At 40.0% G+C, this 19,059-nt stretch overlaps 1 long non-coding RNA gene across 1 annotated transcript in view; it reads left to right on the top strand.

Annotated features, from left to right (window-relative positions):
• The first annotated feature begins 12,348 nt into the window (after positions 1 to 12,348).
• LOC143401063 (uncharacterized) overlaps positions 12,349 to 19,059 on the top strand; it is a 78,434-nt gene continuing 71,723 nt past the window's right edge. The window contains exons 1-2 of the long non-coding RNA XR_013091579.2: positions 12,349 to 12,455; positions 14,885 to 14,960. This is a non-coding gene — a long non-coding RNA (uncharacterized LOC143401063). The remainder of the gene's footprint in view (positions 12,456 to 14,884; positions 14,961 to 19,059) is intronic.

Genomic DNA, 19,059 nt, shown 5'->3' with positions numbered 1-19,059 from the left:
GTGGGCCATGGTGAGGGACTTCCACCACCCGAGTTCCAAAGGGGTGCGGCGAGCCAGCTGAACGCAGGGAGGCAGCCTCCTGAGCCCACAGAGGGTCTCCACATTCACATGGCAGATTCAGCACTTGCTTCCTGTCCGATGCTTATCTCCCAGAGGCTCCCACACCATCAGGAACTGGGCCGCCCTGAACAGGGCCATGCACACACCTGGACCTCCTGGGTAAAGAGGTGCTGGACTGCATTGCACCTGCAGTGCAAGGGGTTTTGACCTCCGCCTGGATAGAAAGGTGCAGCTCTGGGGGTGGGCGTCACCCGATGGGGTTGAATCACACCCCCTGTGGGTTGTCAGCCTATCCTTTGCCCTTTTGTGGATAGAATGTTCCATGGGTTAGCCCCCCCATTAATAAAACCCGGGTTTGAGGCAGGCTCCCCCTCTGTCTTGCCTGTCTTGCCTCCTTGGTGGGAGCTGGGTCAGAGAGGCCATCGCTGAACCCAAAGAAAGAGATTTCTCTGTCATTGCGTCGTGCCAGCCCAGTTCACCTGCAGGACCCTGAATGTTTAGTCGTGTGTTGTGACAATCGGGGAAGTGACTGGGCGTGCTGCAGACCAGCGGAATCATCCAGAATGCCTCCAACTGGGCAGGGACAGAGGACCTTGCCATGCCTGAGCTGGGCACACAGGTGTCTGTCACTCCTTCCTGGGTGCACTGTCCCTTACGTGTCTCCTCCTTGCCGCGGGCAATGCTGTCCACACTCTCTCCACACTGTCCTTCTTGGTCCCAGTAGTCCTGTGTCCTTTCACCTTTGCCCAGGCCCCGCCCCCTGCCCCCTTGAATTTGTGCCCGGGCTCCAGGTGCCCTCTGTGCAGACGGCTCACCACGCCATCACACACGGTTGGCAGGAGCGTCTCCAGTGGAACTCGGCGTCCCAGCGTGTAGTGTGCCCTCCAGCAGCTGCCACGCCATGGCAAGTGGAGAGAAGGCCATCCCAAGAGCCCTGATGCGTTCCAGCCACGGGCTCCCTGCATCCATGGTCCCCTCCCCAGTGCTCCCTGAGCCCCGTGACAGATGGTGGCCTCTGTCTGCAGATGAAACAAGGGCAGATGCTGGGGTGGACCTTCCTTCTCCAGCCAGCACTGGCCAAGAGGGCACAGGCAAATAAATACATCCTGCACTGCCACACGGGACGTTCATGGCCCCTGGAGTGTCACTTTTCCCCAAGCTGAGCTTGGCACCCCCCCCTGCAGAATTCCCCGTGTCCCTCGTGTCCGGGAGGCAGAGCTCTTCCTGCTGTCTCCAGGCTCAGCCTGGCTGTGCCACCTGCCATGAGCTGTGGTTCCCTCTCCTCCGGCCCGTGGGGTGGCCTCGGGCTCCCTGCTCCCTGCAGGGCCCCTCTGCTCACTTCCTGCCCGCCTGCCCTCTCACTGGTCTTACACCTACCATTTTCCCTGCAACCTGGGCTACTAAACAAGAGGATCGTGCTACAGCCCAAGCCCACAGAGGGCTCTCCTGTCCACCGCTCACCGTCTGGACTCCTGCCCAGGAAGCACCAGGTCTGAGTGATCAGATGCCCCCTTAGGCCAAACCCGGCCAAACCTCATCCTCAGAATTTCTCTTAGACGTTTCTTCCTTCCCTCCCAGCACCTCTGCTCTCCCCTTTCAGCCATCCCATGCAGGCCCCCCCACGCACCCTCGTTTGTAAGGTCCCTGACTGACCGTGGCTCCTACACGTGGAGCTTGGTCGGGAGGAGCCGAATCTGGCAGCCTGACTTGTCAATCCTCGCCTAAGGGACGCTCGGGGAGCCCACAGACACGTCTGATGCTCTGGGCGGCCTGTCGTGAGCTGAGTGAGCCTCATGGGTGGACGGACATGGCCTGGAGGATGAAGCCGAGAGGGGTCAGTCCTGCTGCTGGAGGCCACCCCCTACTCTCCCTGAGCCTAGGATAGTGCTGGACAGTGCTCCCTCCCACACACTTCACTCAATGACCCAGAGTGGATATTGGAAAATCAGGAGGAGATATGCAGAGAAGCCCAGTCTCCAACAGCAACTTAAAAGTATAAATAACATAGCTAACATATATAAAATTAACATCATAGCTCCTCTTGCCTTAGCCTCCCACATTGCTGGGATTACAGGCAAGCACCACCATGCCCAGAGAGGTAAGCAGCTTTTCTTTGCCATGTGTACCCCACCATGAAGTACAGCCTCACCACAGGTACAAAAGCAATTGAGCCAATCTTTACTCTGTATAAAGTTATTACCTCAGGTATTTAAATAACGACTGAGAACTAACATTACTGGCAATCAAAGTATGCGCTAACAGGATGAATGGCAGGAATAAAACAAAAATAAACAGACTTAGAGGTCATTTCTAGGTTTCTTTCCTGGAAAGTCCAAAGGTATAGAAACAAACTATGAAGGGAGAGAAGAAGAAAAACCAAAAAGTGAAAAATGATAATACTGTCATTTTGAACTATTTGAATGCTTCAATTTTGCATATATTGTAATCTACGGTAAGAGCATTTGTATCTTCTTTTTTAAAAATATTCTTTATATGCTTCAATGGTTTTCTTAGTGATAGGTAACTATGAGGCACACAATATTTGGTGAATAAATGAGCAATGTCAATTTTTCACTGACTTATCATTTTATTAATATCTCTTTTATTTAAAAATGTCTATAAATCTTGACACTTATAATATAACCTAACTCAATTAGCAAAAGTTGAGAAGACTAACAATATCAAATATTGGAGAGGAGAAGGATCAACTGCAATGCATACATGACAGAAAGAGTAAATCAAAATGACCACTTTGGAAAAGAGTATGGTCAACTGCAATGATAAGTTTTTGATGTGCATTATGTGGTATATGTTTTATATCTTAAATATATGTTACTCCTAGTCTTATGTAGCAATTATTATTTTTAGTGATTATAAAGCAAAAATGTTCAAAAAAATTTGTAGGCTGATTCTTAAGTGTGTTACAGCATGGGATTCAGATTTTTGCTTTTTATCCTATTATACAGCCTACAAATAACTTTTTAAGGGGAAAAAACACTGAGTTATACATAGACAAAATTTGTAGGTCCTACCCTAGAGAAATGGCAATGTTAATAACAACTAATAGCATCATATGACAGTGGGACATTCAAGATTATAACGACTTTGCTGGATTCATTTCTTGTTTTTACTTCATTAACTTTTTTTCCTCATCAAAGTACTCTGAACAATGACTTAGTTTGTCCAGCATATGGGAAGAATTAGACAAAAAATCTTTTATTTCACATTGTCATGCCCCAAACAATCTTTTTGTTTAGCCAGAATACTGGCTTTGTCCTCAAATTTACCAGGGACAAGCAGAGGGGGTGGTTTGTGACAAATATCAATTCAAGTGTTTTTGTTTAGTTTTTCTATGTAATTTTGCAGCATTTTTCTTTCTCTTTTTTTTAGCAATTTCATTACAAAGAACTTTTCTAGAACTTTATGTGGTCTGCTTGTGACACAAAACATTTGCTCTTTGACTCAGTGTGATCAGCCGAAACTATTGACCTAGATATTGAGCCAATTATTTCTCATCTCCTTTTAAGAGGTTTTGTCACTAAGCTATAAGGTCCATCTAATTCACCTTCCTGGAGTGTCCTAGCCCATGAGCCATTATACCTGCCAAGCTTTCTTTGTATATCCATCTGTCTCCCTTAGGAAATCACTCAATGATAACATTTCACTATCATATCACATGAAAAGCAAAGCTGTTTTTAACAATGTAACACTTTTAGTGGCAATGATCGTCACATCCATGAACTTTAAATATCCATTTTTCTCTTATAAATGTAAGTTTTGTGTCCTCACATTCTTTGGGTGATATCTGAAGATTTTTATCTTCCTAAAATCAGTGAATAGCTGAGAAAAACATTTTCCAACAATACAAATCTGCCATAGTTACTTAGGAATTAAAAGAAATTCAGAGAAATTTCTACTTTATTAACATATCAAAAAAAATTTTTATTCACTGTAGGAAAGAAATCAATACAAGAATTGCAAAGAAATCTAGCAAGTAGAAGTTTACCTAGAAATGTAAATATTCTAAATGTCTTAGAGAGTCCTGTTTCTTATAATTTCTATGCCCTGCTCCCACCATCATCTCTCGCTTTGTCTCATTCAAATGACAGAAGTAAAGTGAAGATATTAATTCTACAAGTTAACAAATGAAAAGTCAATAAATGTTTCCTGAATAATATAGTAGAATAAAAAAAAAACAAAAATCTGAATCCCATGAAGGAACATGCTTAAGAATCATAATTTTCTTTAAGAAATCCTGCCATGAAGATTCCTATCTCTAGCATCTCTGTAACCAATGATCATTTAGCCTCCAAAAATAGAAAATGCATCACCACCAAGGGAGGCCTATTCCATCATTAGCCAGCTCTACTGGTTAGAAAATTATGTTAGAATTCAATTTACTACTTTGTAGCTTTCCTACATTTGCTCTGTGTCTATTAGAACAACAAGCCCATCCTTAGATTTACTTAAGGATTTTTATTGCCTGTTTAAAATATCCCCTTAGGGGATGGGGATACAGTTCAGTGGTAAAGCATTTGCTTAACATGTGCTAGGCCCTGAATACCATCTCCAGCACTGCAAAAAATTAAAATATCCCCTTTTACTTTTTTACTTCACTAAAACATTTCCCAGAAGATAATTTTCAGTTTTTTTTCTCCAAAGAGGTTTCCAAGTTTTCCTACAGCATAGCATTTTGTCAGTGTAACACTAAAAATATGGTACTCAGAAGCAGATGTAATATTTTGGATGTTAGCCATTTTATATACCATAGACTTTAAATTTCTATTACTGCAACCAAACACAATTCTAACGCTTGTATAATTCAAGGATTGTTCATTTAGCAAATATTTATCACTGGGCATGGTGGTGCATGCCGGTAATCTCAGAAACTCAGGAGGCTGAGGTAGGAGGATCACAAGTTTGAGGGCAACCTCATCAACTTAGTGAAGCCCAAAGCAACTTAACAAGACTCCATCTCAAAATTAAAAGGGCTGTGGTATAGCTCCATAGTTATAAAACCCCTGGGTTCAATGCACAGTATAAAAAAATGATTCACCAAGTACCTACTAAATGCTAAGTTTTAGCTAGGCCTTGGGAATTTAAAATCAAAGAAGGCTTCCTTCCTTCCCTCCTACAGCTGCATTGCCCTATTAACTCATGAGAGTTTATGATTAGTACTTCTGCATATGTATTTCTGCAAGCTGATCACTACCTCTATACATTGCTATGCAGAGAAATTTACTCCCAAACTGTGAAGTTCACTGACTTTAATCACAATGTTCCTTTTTTAATGGGAAATTTATTCTCCTTTTCCAAACTATATAGTCTGCTTGTTATCCCTTTCAACTTGTATGAGGATGAGAAAAAAAGTTCTATTTTTTTTTTCTTGAATGGCCTTTGCAAATAGGACATTTGGGACAGACACCTCTCTGCTCTCCTTAAGTCATGGTGGGCACAATGGTTATTACCAGATCAGAACACATCACTGCTGTCACTCACCCAACATAGTATCAGTTGCTTCACAAATCATATCAAGGGCTTCACCAAGCATACCAAGAGCTTTACTCAGGATACACTGTGAGCATATTTTTCTGATTTACCACGTTAAAGATTCCATTATGAATGAATATAAGGTTTCTTACGTCTTGTTCTCAGTAAACTCATATTGTGATGTCAAGTTCTCCAAAGTTCTTCTAAATACTCACAAATGTTTTATTACTTCACTCTATAATTTTTCTAGGTATTGAGATTATGTTTTCAGGTCTATTGTTTCCAAGTTCCCTCTTTTTATCTTCTGGAAATTAAGCCATTGATTCACAGATTTCTGTCACTTTTCATCCCCCATCCTTCCCCTTTCTCCCAATTAGCAAGAAAATAATGATTCTTCCTATGGAACTAGGCACTTACTAATGCTAAAAATGAAGACAGGCTCACAGTGAGAACAGAAATGGCTGAAAGGAGATGCTTCTGCATGGTCACACCTGAGGTTTTCAGATTCCTTTCAGTTCCCTTATGATTCTTCAAATGAAAGACTACTTACTAGTACTTAATGGTAGTCCAATGACTGAAGAAGACAAGATTGAAGTGCCTCTGGTTGCATAAAAGGAATACATCACAGCATGGTGGTGAATGTCTGTAATCCCATACGTTTGGGAATCTGAGGCAGGGAGATCACAAGTTCAAAGTCAGCCTCTGCAACTTAATGAAGCCCTAAGCAACCTATCAAGACTTTGTCTCAAAATAAAAATAAAAAGGGCTAGGAATGTGACTCAGTGGGTAAATACACCTGGATTGAAAGAAAGAAAGAAAGAAAGAAAGAAAGAAAGAAAGAAAGAAAGAAAGAAAGAAGGAAAGAAAGAAGGAAGGAAGGAAGAGATTGATTTTCTACATACTTTTAATATGTGCATGAATCTCACCTGAGGATCCTGTTTAAACTGCAGATCCTAGATCAGTGGGTATGTGATAAGCCCAAGAATCTGCCTTTCTGATGATCTTGTAAGTTGATGCCCAGATTTTTACCCACAGACTACACAATGGAGTAGTTCTGGGATATGGACAGCCTCTCAAAGCTGGAAAACATGAGGACCGAGTATTTATTTATTTATTTATTTATTTATTTATTTATTTATTTTGATACTGGGGATTAAACCCAAAGGTGCTTAACCACTGAACCACATCCACAGCCCTTATTTATATTTTATTTAGAGACAGGGTCTAGCTAAATTGCTAAGCTGGCTTGGAACCTGCAATCTTCCTTCTTCATCCTCCTGAGCTGCTGGGACTACAAGCAGAACCCAGTTTTCTTCCACAGCCTACACAAAGGAATGCAGTCCTACTTATATCTTCATTTTAGCTCAATGCGACTCATTTCATACTTCTACTGAATTGTAAAATAACATATTTGAGTTGTTTTAATCCAATATATGTGGTAATTTGTTATAGAAGCAATAGAAAACTAATAGATTCTCCATACCACATGTTTTTACTGAATAAAGAGCTAACTCAAATTGTCTACATAATATCATGAGTTTCTCTTTTTAAAAATTAGATAAGATTTGAGTGAAACTTTTGTCCTCTGAATTGCTACTTTATTTTCAAGCTTCAAAACTATAAGGAAACTCATTTTATGTAAGAGTCAGTCGTGCATGTGTATGACAATATAATATACTTTATTGCACTAACTGAGCATCTGGAATTTGTTTAAAAAGTACTCAAAATTAGTGATTTTCATTTTTATTTTAGAGTAAGATTTACTACTTAAACTAATTAAGTAGAGTCGACTTTTAAGTGTGAAATTTTGTTGGTTTTTTATGTGTTCAGAATGTGTCACCATTAGTGCTTTTAAAAAAAACTAATTGAAAACCTATAAAATGATTTTTTTTGTTAAAATTTTTCTCCTTGTGGTATTTAAAGAAAGTTCTGCCACATTTACCACCAAAATAAGTTTAAATGTCAGCATAATAACTTTTTAATAAACTCTAAATTAGTTATAATCTTGGTTGGAAGGAATCAGTACAAATATTGCAATGAAAAACATCAGGAATTGGGCCCCATACATGCACAATCTTTAAATTCTCAGAGAAGGGGGAAGGGATGTCAATAAAAGTATTCTGAAATTTTATGTTTCTAAATAATGGAAGTTTCATTATGCAACAAAGTGAAAATTACCTAAAAATAAGTGCACATAATTTAATGACAAAATCTCTGCATCTCAAGTATGAAGTTGCTAAAGAATATAAAAATATGTTGATATAAAGATAAAGACTTATAAATGAGCTTAATCTATTCAGATATAGTGGCCTCTTCTTTCTACAACATTCAACAACCTCTGTTCTAGAAAGTTGACTCCAGGAAGCAACAGGACTAATTTCCAATGTAAAATGTTCAACAATAAAGAATATCACACTGTTTTCATCTTCCAGTGGGAGAGGAGATCAGAAAAAAAATGTGAGATCAGAATGAGAAGAGCCTCAGTAGATACCTAAATGGAAAGAAAATCAGGGAAGGGTTCCAGTATCACAATAAAACAATAGTTAAAGCAGCATGGAACTTTCATCATCAGAAGGTTTGAAGTTGCAAACAACAGAAACCAACACCGACTTTGCGAAAATGGGTATTATTTGAGAACTTACAATGTTGTTCACAATTCTTTGCATTGGAGAGCAGGAGGAAATGAGGGCAACAAAGCAAGGCCAACTTCCAGAACCAGTCCATAAAAGTCACCACTGCTTCTGTCACTAAAGGTTGGAGACAGGTCTGCCATAGCTTTTGGCACTGAACATCGAAAGCCATAGTAATACTGCTATAGTAATATTGTAGTAAAACCATAGTAACACTGCTAGAAACAGTATTACTGCCACTTCTGCTGACACTATTCATCTCCAAAATGGATTTTCTCCAAATCTTACTCCTTTGAATCAGTAACTTCTTATTCAAAGTCAAAAGAGGTTATCATTCCAACCAGACTGGCAGTCATCAAAAACACAAATAATAATTAATGTTGACAAGGATAGGGGGGGAAATGAACTCTTAAACATAGTTGGTAGGAATACAAATTAGAACAAGTATGGAGGTTCCTCAAAAAACTAAAAATAAAATTACCATGTGATCCAGTTATACCAATCCAGACATTTACACAAAAGAATCAAAGTTAGCATACTTTACAGATACATGCATACCTATGTTTATAGTGGTACAATTCAGAATAACCATGATATGAAATTAGTCTAGATATCTGTGAAGAAATGAATATATAAAGAAAATATGATGTATATATACATAATGGTGTTTAATTCAACTGTAAAGAAGAATTAAATCCTGTCATTTACAAGAAAATGGATGGATATGAAGACCATCGTGCTAAGCAAAATGTCAGATTCAAAAGTATTATATATTTTCTCCCATATGAGAAATTTAAAGGAAGAGGTGAAGGGGGACATCATGAATGTAAAAGGGAAACTAACTGTAGAGAAAGGGGAGGTATAAGAGAGAGTAAAAGGTGGTAGTAGGAAATTAATCTGAGCAAACTATGTTATAAGCATTATGAATATGCCACAATGAAATGCAATATTCTGAATAATTAATATGAAACATGAAAAAAGTTAGAAGAGGTTCTGTATTTGTCTAGGTTGTAGAATAAAGGTTATGTGCTCACATCATATATCTCTGGGGATACAAATATCAAGTATGAGAATATCTATTATACAAGACAGATTCTATCTGTCACCAACACTATAGTTATCCCCTTGTTATCCACAGGGTTGGCTTCCAGGACACCTCTATACACACAATCCCACCTTCATGCCCCCTGTGGAACCCAAAATTTGTAGATGCTCAAGGCCCTTATATAACATGGCATAATATTTGCATATAACCTATGCACATCCTCCTGGACATTTAAATCATCTTTAGATTATTCATAGTACTTAATGCAATGAAAATGCTATCAAAGTAGCTGTTATTCTGTGTTGTATGGGAAATAATAACAAGGAAGAATGTCATTATATATTTGGTATAGATACAATTTTCCTTTTTCCGAATATTTTCTATGTGTAGTTGATTGAATCCACAGATGTGAAAGGCCTACTGTAAGATATGGAGGGCCTACTGCAATTATGTGTGGAATCCCAGAAATATAAAGGGACTTAAAGTGTTGGTCAACCCTAGCCTCTCAAAAAAGGTATCATCCATTACAAGCAATCTGAATTAAATGAAAAGAAGCATGGGATTCAGTTAGTGTTGCTTTCCTTCAAATTAGCTACAAGTTTTTGGAGTAAGAGATGGTGAAAAGACTCCTTCTACTTTTCCACTGACTCATTCTTACACTCACTACCTGAAGTACAAGAACATCAGATTGTACCTATGTGTCAACCCCCGTGATGATTCTGAGTACAAGATTAATTATAATAACAATTACGGATTTACTGAATATTAGTAGATTTTTTTTTATTTTTAAGAGCACAAATAAAAATTTTACTATCTATCTTTATGTTAAAAAATAACAAAAAAAGGGCTGGGGTTGTGGCTCAGTGGTAGAGCACTTGCCTAGCATGTGTGAGGCACTGGGTTCAATCCTCAGCACCACATAAAAATAAACAAATAAAATAAAGGCATTGTGTCCATCTACAACTCAAAAAAAATTTTTTCATATAACAAAAAATTATAAATTAATTATGACAGTATCTTTAGCATACAATTTTGGTGCATTGTCTTCTCCATTTAATGGTTTATGAAAATATTGAAAAACACTGTTAGTTGCTTATAAAATTCTTTTATTCCATCTTCATAAACAACTTTATGAGGAAAATGGAACAGACTTGTTGCAGTTAGAGACTTGCTGAGGATTACACAAACATAGCAGAATTAAGGCCTCACCCAATTATATCTTAATTTCAAGTTCCAACTCCTAATTCCAAAGTTCAGCACTGATTAAAACATGCTATAGGGAAGCCCAGCAAAGTTTATCTTTCCCATTTTGTTTGATTCATTATTCTCTCCTAAGTATTAAAATTAATTATATCAAAACTTTAGGGGGAAAAAAGTCTGAAATTGCAACTGGAAGTACTTACATAATTGTAAACCCCTGTGAGCTTTTTGAGACCTTGGAAAATATTTTTGTAGAATTCCTATCTAAATAATTTGACTTCAAATAAATTATAGAGGGCTGGGGATGTGGTTTAGTTGTCAAGCGCTCCTGGGCTCAGTCTTCAGCATCAAATTAATTAATTAATTAATTGCAGATCTAATAGGTCACTGTAAAATTAGCAAGGTATTGATGAAGATTATAATAATGGGTAGAAAAGAAGTATTTGTATGTTTATTATCTAGTCATGTGAAGTCTCACATTGTCCAGATGTCACCTCTTACTGTTCAGAGCTATGAACCATCCTCTTATGTTCTTTGTTCTCAACTGTGCTAATTTCACTATCTCCTACTGTGAGACTGTTATTATCCAATGTCATGGCTCATCAGAACCTGTTTGTGTTGAAACAATGCACATCTTACCTATGCAGCTCCCTAATACCATTTGCTGAATGCTGGTTACATCATTACTGATGATTCCGAAATATCCCTCATACTGCCCATGGATATTTTCATCCAGCTGCTGATTTTTCTTCTCAAAGAATAATGATGATTAACAAATATTGTCTTATACAGAGGAGGAAGGAAATCTGGACAATACTTCATTTATGGGCCACATTAAATTTATCTTTCAGAATCTTACAAAATATATGCAGAACAGCACATCGTCTAGTAACGTTGACTGCATGGTGCCCTCCTCATACCACCTCACCAAGAAAGACAAGGAAGGGACCCATGGGTGAAAAGAGAAGAATGTTCATATTTAAACAGGAATATGAATCCTATATCCCTCATGGCTTAAGACCAACCCAAGAGAGCATATTCTGGCAGCACTAACATTGCATAAAGATCTCAGAATCCCTGAAGATTGCACAATGCATAGTTATAAGCCTGAAAAGGAGTGGGGTTGGCCACCCTGGGTGCCATTGATGGGGATGGGGAAGTACGGGGAAGGAAGCCTGCAAACCCACCCTACTACTAGTTGTTTACTTTTGTACTTTTTTTGCCTTTTTGCTGCCTCATCTATGTCATTATACCTGACTTAAACTCTAAAGAGAATTTATATGTGTGAGGAGTCCTGAAAGTCACGAATTCTCTGTAAATACATCTACTCTGGTCTTGGTAAATTTGAGGATATTATGTGACAATTTTTCCTAGTTCTTTTGACCCTCAGTTTAAATATTTGTTCCTCTGGTTGAATTACATCTAAAATTTAGCAACTGGTTAATATCTTGCAATGGTCAATGTTTTGACAAATGCCTGTATGATGCTGCCTCAAAAGCAAATTACTAGTTAAACAAAGTATTGGATAAAATACAAAAATAAAGAAACACAATCTCCTAAGTATTTGCTGAGTAATCTTGCGGTAGCCGGGCCTGCCAGCCTAGCTGAGCGCCCCGCGGGGCTGGGTGGGGGGCGGGCCGAGAGCTACTGCGCCTGCGTGGTGGGCGGTCTCGGGGAGCAACCGCCGCCTGCACCGCCTGCCCCGGCACCGCCTCCGACCGGCACCGCCTGCGCCGCCACCGCCTCCGACCGGCACCGGCTGCACCGGGCACCGCCTGCGCCGCCACCGCCTCCGACCGGCACCGCCTGCACCGGGCACCGCCTGCGCCTGGCACCGCCTCCGACCGGCACCGCCTGCCCCGGCACCGCCTGCCCCGCACCGCCTCCGACCCGCACCGCCTGGCACCGCCTGCCCCAGCACCGCGCTGCGTTCCGCCTCCGGTTAACATGGAGGCAGAGCTGGAACGTGCGGCTTTCCTCAGCAAGCTGTGGAGGAAGCCCACAGCAAGGAGTTCGTCACCTGGAGCCAGGTATGGTCGGGGCACCGCGGCCTCCAAACCGCCTCCCCCCTCCCTCCCGCGGGGTTGTCTCTCGCGGCCCGCGGCGCTCGGCGGCTGTGAGGCACTGCGCGGCCTTGGCGCAGCCTCTGGAGGAGCCTGGTGTCGCTCACGAGGGGCCTGGGCCTGGCCGCACCGTGCGCTCCCCGCGGGCCTCGGTGGGGGAGGGGCGGCCCGTAACGGTCCCGCCGGGTCGCGTTCCAACCGGCCCCGCGCAGCCTAGGCAGAGGAGGTACCTAGGGCGCGGGGGCCACGTTATTGCCCACTCGTCCTCCATCGGCTTGGGGAGGGATGGGAACCGGAGATCCCGGCCGGGCTCTGGGCGCGGGGTTGGCTGGGGCAATCTGAACCCTAGGACCTGACCACCCGCACACACCCCGCGCGTTGCATCTGGGATCTTTTATGAGGAGAGCTGTCAGGGGAGTAGGTAGACGTTCAAACGCAGGCTGTGGCTCATCAATGGCTTTTTCAAACATTAAATAGAAAATGGCAACGTATTCTTTGGAATCGGGCCATTTGTGTAATGTAGATGGTGTAGAAGTGTGTTTAAGGTTTTTTTTTTTTTATTTTGCCATGAATAGCAGATAATACATTTAAGAAGGAATGATAAGATCATCCCCGCGATTTCCTGTTTATTGCATTAGGCGCCGGTTTCCGGGGCTCCAGGACCCGCTTATTCCTGGGGGTCGACGGGGTCGGCCTGGGCGCCCGCTCCGCCCGCGCCGCCGCAGCGCTTTGTCTGCCGGGCACCCACCTTCTGGGAGGGGCGGGCAGACATGGTGGCGGCCCATGCCCCCTCCTCGGCCCTGGCATGTCGCGGCCTCCCCTGCGCTTCCCGCCTAGCTGCTGCTGAGCTGCGGCCCTGGGGCTGCGATGGGGTCGTGCCGGGGCAGTGGGGACTCTGTGGGCGCTGGAAGGCGGGCCGTGGGCGGAAGAGGGAAGGAGGCAGGCGCCGCCCGGCCTCGGCGCCTGCCGCCCCCGGCCCGCCAGCCCCATTGTCTCTGTGGCCTGATGGTCCCGCCGGCCTCTACTGAGCGGGAAGGGCCGACTGGCCCTGTTGCTCTGTGCTGTGGGGTCCGCAGAGCTGGAAGGCTGTCGGGACGCGGTGGGAGCGGCAGAATTGGACAGGATTAACGGGAGAGCTCAGCTGGTGCCGGGCAGGGCCGCCACGGCTACTGCCTGGGCTGCGGGGACTCGAGTCCTGAGGGGAGGAAGCCTGCGGTTCTGAATGTTCGGGACTTCTGCCCCAGAGACTTCGTCACCGGGACTTAGGAGAACGGATTCGGGACAGATATTGAGATTTTTGCCAGGTCATCTCTGCCTGGGCACAGTTAATCGGTGTGATATTTAGTGAGTTTGGTTGAAGCTGTCCAACTGTGTTGAATCAGCATGCCTAGTCTCAAGGGTGCATCGTGAAAACTGAAACCAAAGGGATGATTCTGGCCTGCTTTGTGTGTTGTCCCACTTCAAGCTTGTTTTCAGTACACAAATTTTTGATTCAAAGCTGATTGGACTGTGGCGAGCAGAGATCTGTTCAAAGGAGGGCAGAGAGCACAGTACTTCTGAAGGGGGCTTGATAATGTGGAATTATTTTCTCTCTCCGGACACTGGGTTGCTGGTTGAATTCAGGCAAGTGTTACTTTCTGAAGTATAATTTTAATCTGCAAACAAGTTTCATGTAGTCGGTGGATCATCCTTGTAGACTGCCATCCCGAAATTAAAAACTCATTCTAATTTATCATGCAGAAGTTGGTGCTCAGAAATTCTTTTTTGCTCGTGTTTTAAATCACGTAAAAACACACCCAGCTTGGTTTAAATTTCTTCTGCCATATTTTGACACTTCCACTTTCAGGCTCAGACTTTAAGGAAACTGAAGACGGCTGTATCTTGTTTTTGTAAAAAACAAACAAACAAACAAACAAAAAAACAACAAACTGACTCCACGTTAACACAGTGACATATTAGGCAAGCGTGACATTGTTTTGTATTTCTGCAGATCTTTTTAATGCTTGATTAATGGAACACCGCTGGTTGTGGTATCATACCACGTAACATCTGGAAAACTCCACTTCTGTCTCCCTCCTTTTTTAACACAGAAGTGTGTTATTCCTGTCTGTTTTCACTGTGAAAGTCATATAAGGATACTATCCAATACACATTTTAAAAATAAAAAAAAAAAAAAAAGAAGGAATGATTCTGGAGTTGTGTTGATAGTTGTCATTCCTGTATTATTGAACCAGCTTTCTGGTCTCATAAAAATACATATCATACTGAAAACAAACACAGTTAAGTTCTCTAGGTTTGTGTTTTTTAATTCTCTAGTATTCTTAATTAAAGATACTGGGGTTTGGTTTTCTGACTAAATCTTTTTATTTATTTTATTTTTTTTAAAATTATAATAGTGAGAATGAGTCCCTTTGGAAGGAGGTGTCTGAATTAAGAGCAAAGCATGCAAAGCAGCAACAAGTTATTTGAGAGGTAAGAAGCTCTTTTCCTTGTGACTATCATTTGCATTTGTTTAATGAGTAATGTGTGTAACACAAAAAACCTCTGTTGAGTAGTTAGTAATTGATCTTAGTTTTTTATGTATTAAGTACACAAAAGTAAAATTTTGAAGACTACCAAATTAAGCCAAGTGTTATATATCCTTTTTAACAACAGCAGAAACATTTCTCATAGATAATGATGGTTGTTCTATACTCTCATATAATATCTCATTAGCTTTTACCTGGCATAACAATTTTGAGATACTTTATTCTTGGGAGCTTAATTAATACACTAGCCAATTTCTTACCTCTTTTTATTATTATTATTATTATTATTATTATTATTATTATTATAAAACAGTCTGTGTTTTGTGGGAGATTTCCCCTTACTTTTTACTATAATATTCATAGTTAATTTTTAAATAATTTGACCCAATTAAGAATTCAAAAAGATTTTTCAGTGGATGCCATTATTAGTTTCTGCATAAAATCGTAATATAATGATTACCATAATAAAATAAAATCATTAACATAATGCTGTAAAATGACTCTTAGATTTTATATTGAACCTAAAATGTGTTCTTCTGATTTAATGTTTGCATATCAACTTTCATTTGTTAATAAGAGATGAAATATAAAAATAATTAAGGTAGCTATTTTTTACTTATGAGTAAATGGACTCTAAGCTGCAGGTTTTTTAATGGGAAGATGGGGGAGAGCTTCAGCTTGTTCCTATTTGGAAGGCCCTTGAACTAAAAATAGGTCTGTGACTGACAGGATCTGGGTCTAGTGGAGCAAACTTAGAGCAGAAATAAATAGTAATTGCAGCCTTTGGTCTGTAGTCAAAATAGATTCTTCTTTTTTTTTTTTAATCAGTGTGCAAATGAAGGTTGAATATAGGAGAATTCAAATCTAAGTGTTTAGTTTAAATATGTGTTTTAAACATTTTTATTGGGGTCTCTAATGCATACCCCTTTTAAGAATATCTGATATAAAAGAAGACATGTATTTTAATATGTACTTTAATATTTTTCAGAAAACACAATTTTGATTAAATGTTAACTTAAAATACACCTTCATCTGTAGGGTTTTTTTTTAAACAAGAATTATTAGTATAATAGTTACATTGAATTTCAGTTTTTCATGAACACTAATATTTTTTCATCAAATTTATATTTAAATATATGTGTATTGGTGAGTGGATTTGCCTAATGACCTCCAGGCGATGAATTTCCCTCTTAAAACTGCTTTCATTGTGTCCCATAGATTCCGATAAGTTGTGTCTGTATTTTCATTTATCTCTAAGAATTTTTTGATTTCCTCCTTTATGTCTTCTGTAACCCCTTGATCATTCAGTAACATATTGTTCATTTTCCATGTTATATAGGATTTTCCCTTCCTTCTTTTATCATTGATTTCCAGTTTCATTCCATTATGATCAGATAAAATGCATGGTATTATCTCCACCCCTTTATATTTACTGAGGGTTGCCCTATGGCATAATATATGGTCTCTTTTTGAGAAGGATCCATGTGCTGCTGAGAAAAAAGTATATCCACTTGATGATGGTTGATATATTCTATATATGTCAGTTAAGTTTAGGTTATTGATTGTGATATTGAGTTCTATAGTTTCTTTATTCAACTTTTGTTTGGAGGATCTGTCCAATGGTGAGAGAGGTGTGTTGAAGTCACCCATAATTATTGTGTTGTGGTCTATTTGATTCTTGAACTTGAGGAGAATTTGTTTTATGAATGTCGCAGCACCATTATTTGGTGCATAAATATTGATAATTGTTATATCTTGTTGGTGAATGGTTCCTTTTAACAGTATATAATGTCCTTACTTATCCCTTTGGGTTAACTTAGTCTTGAAGTTGATTTTATTCTATATGAGGATGGCCACCCCTGCTTGCTTGCGAGGACCGTGTGCGTGGTATATTTTTTCCCAGCCTTTCACCTTCAGCCTGTGTATGTCTTTTCCAGTCAGATGTGTCTCCTGGAGGCAGCATATTGTTGGATTTGTTTTTTTAATCCATATTACCAGCCTACGTCGCTTTATTGGAGAGTTTAAACCATTAATGTTTAGAGTTTCTTCTATTGATATATGGTTTGTACTTCCAGCCATGTTTGATTATTTATCTCTCTCTCTCTCTTTTTTTTTTTAATTTAGTTTGTTTCTCCATGATTAGCTTTCCCCTCTCCGTCTGTCTTTACTGAGGTACTTCCCACTGTTGGCTTTGGTTATTGTTTTTCATTTCTTTCTCGTGTAGTGTTTTGCTCAAGATGCTTTGCAATGCTGGTTTTCTGGCTGCAAATTCTTTTAGCTTTTGTTTATCATGAAAGATTTTTCTTTCGTTGTCATACCTGAAGCTTAATTTTGCTGGATACAGAATTCTTGGTTGGCAACCATTGTCTTTCAGTGTTTGAAATACGTTGTTCCAGGATCTTCTCGCTTTCAGCGTCTGTGATGAAGAATCCGTTCTTAACCTTATTGGTTTACCCCTGAATGTAATCTGCCTCCTTTCTCTTGTAGCTTTTAATATTTTCTCTTTGTTCTGTATATTGGATATCTTCATAACAATGTGTCTTGGCGTTGGTCTACTGTGATTTTGTATGGTCGGTGTCCTGTATGCATCTACAATTTGTATATCTGTTTCCTTTTTTATTTCTGGAAAGTTTTCTGTAATTATTTCATGTAGCAGGTTACTCATTCCCTTGGTTTGAATTTCTATTCCTTCCTCTATCCCAATGACTCTTAAATTTGGTTTTTTTATGTTATCCCATATCTCTTGGATGTTTCTCTCATGATTTTTAACCAGCCTATCTGAGTTGGCTAGACTCTTTTCAAGATGATATATTTTGTCTTCATTATCTGATGTTCTGGCTTCTACTTGCTTCACTCTATTAGTGATACTCTCATTTGAGTTTTTAATTTGGTTTATAATTTCCTTCATTTCTAAGATTATTGTTTGATTCTTTTTTATAATCTCTGTCTTCTGATAAAGATGCTTAACTTCTTCTTTTATCTGTTTATGTAATTCATTCTCAATGTGTTCTTTCGCTGCTTGAATTTGCTGTCTCGTATCCTCGTTAAGGTTCCATTCCATCTGTCTAAGGTATTCCTTGAGTTCTTTATATGACCATTTTTTCTGATGACTCTATATCCTCCTGAATATTTAGGCTGTCCTGCATTGTTTGTATTCCTTTTCTTCCTTGCTTTTTCGTGCTGCTCATGTTGCTTCTTGTTCTGTTTGACCGCTGAGTTACTGTTTACTCCTATTAATTTATTTGATGTAATTCCCGGCAGGTCTCCTTTCAGCGGAATTTTGCTAGAAGTTTCTCAGCAGGTCACATGTAGGTGTATGAATGGGTTTCTCTGATCCCGTTACTGCAGAGGCATTGAAAGTGCTGCCTCCTCGCCGGCCGCCATGTTGGGTCCTCACACACCAATACTTATTTGTTTCATGTGATATTATGGACATTTTTTTTTTTAAAGAGAGAGTGAGAGAGGAGAGAGAGAGAGAGAGAGAGAGAGAGAGAGAGAGAGAGAGAGAGAATTTTTAATATTTATTATTTAGTTATTGGCGGATACAACATCTTTGTTTGTATGTGGTGCTGAGGATCGAACCCAGGCCGCACGCATGCCAGGCGAGCGCGCTACCGCTTGAGCCACATCCCCAGCTCCGGACATTTTTATATTACTTATTCAATTCTTCTATGTGGACCAATCTCATTTTAATTGTGGTATAGAATTTCAAAATACAGGCAAACACTAATCTATGCTCTTCCTATTAATAGCTTTAAGTTTTTTTGCACTGAAAATAATGCTACAATGAATGTTTTTATAAACAGAACTTTCTGTATAAATAGTATGGCTTCCTAGAGATATTATTGTTAGATCAAAGAGTCTGTGCTTTCATACTTTTTATTAATTATGTCAAATTTTCCTCCAAAGAACTTGTATCAGTTTGTCAACCCACCATCAATTAGTAAGTGCTACTTTCCACATTTGCACTTTCAGTGAATATTATTAGTTTTTTATAAAGTGATACATGAAAACATCACATTCTTTATATATTTTTATAAGTA

This window comes from Callospermophilus lateralis, chromosome 6 (genome assembly GCF_048772815.1).
Source record: "Callospermophilus lateralis isolate mCalLat2 chromosome 6, mCalLat2.hap1, whole genome shotgun sequence".
Taxonomy (NCBI): Eukaryota; Metazoa; Chordata; class Mammalia; order Rodentia; family Sciuridae; genus Callospermophilus; species Callospermophilus lateralis.
The sequence above is the reverse complement of the archived record's forward strand: the minus strand, read 5'-3'. Positions and strand labels throughout refer to the sequence as shown.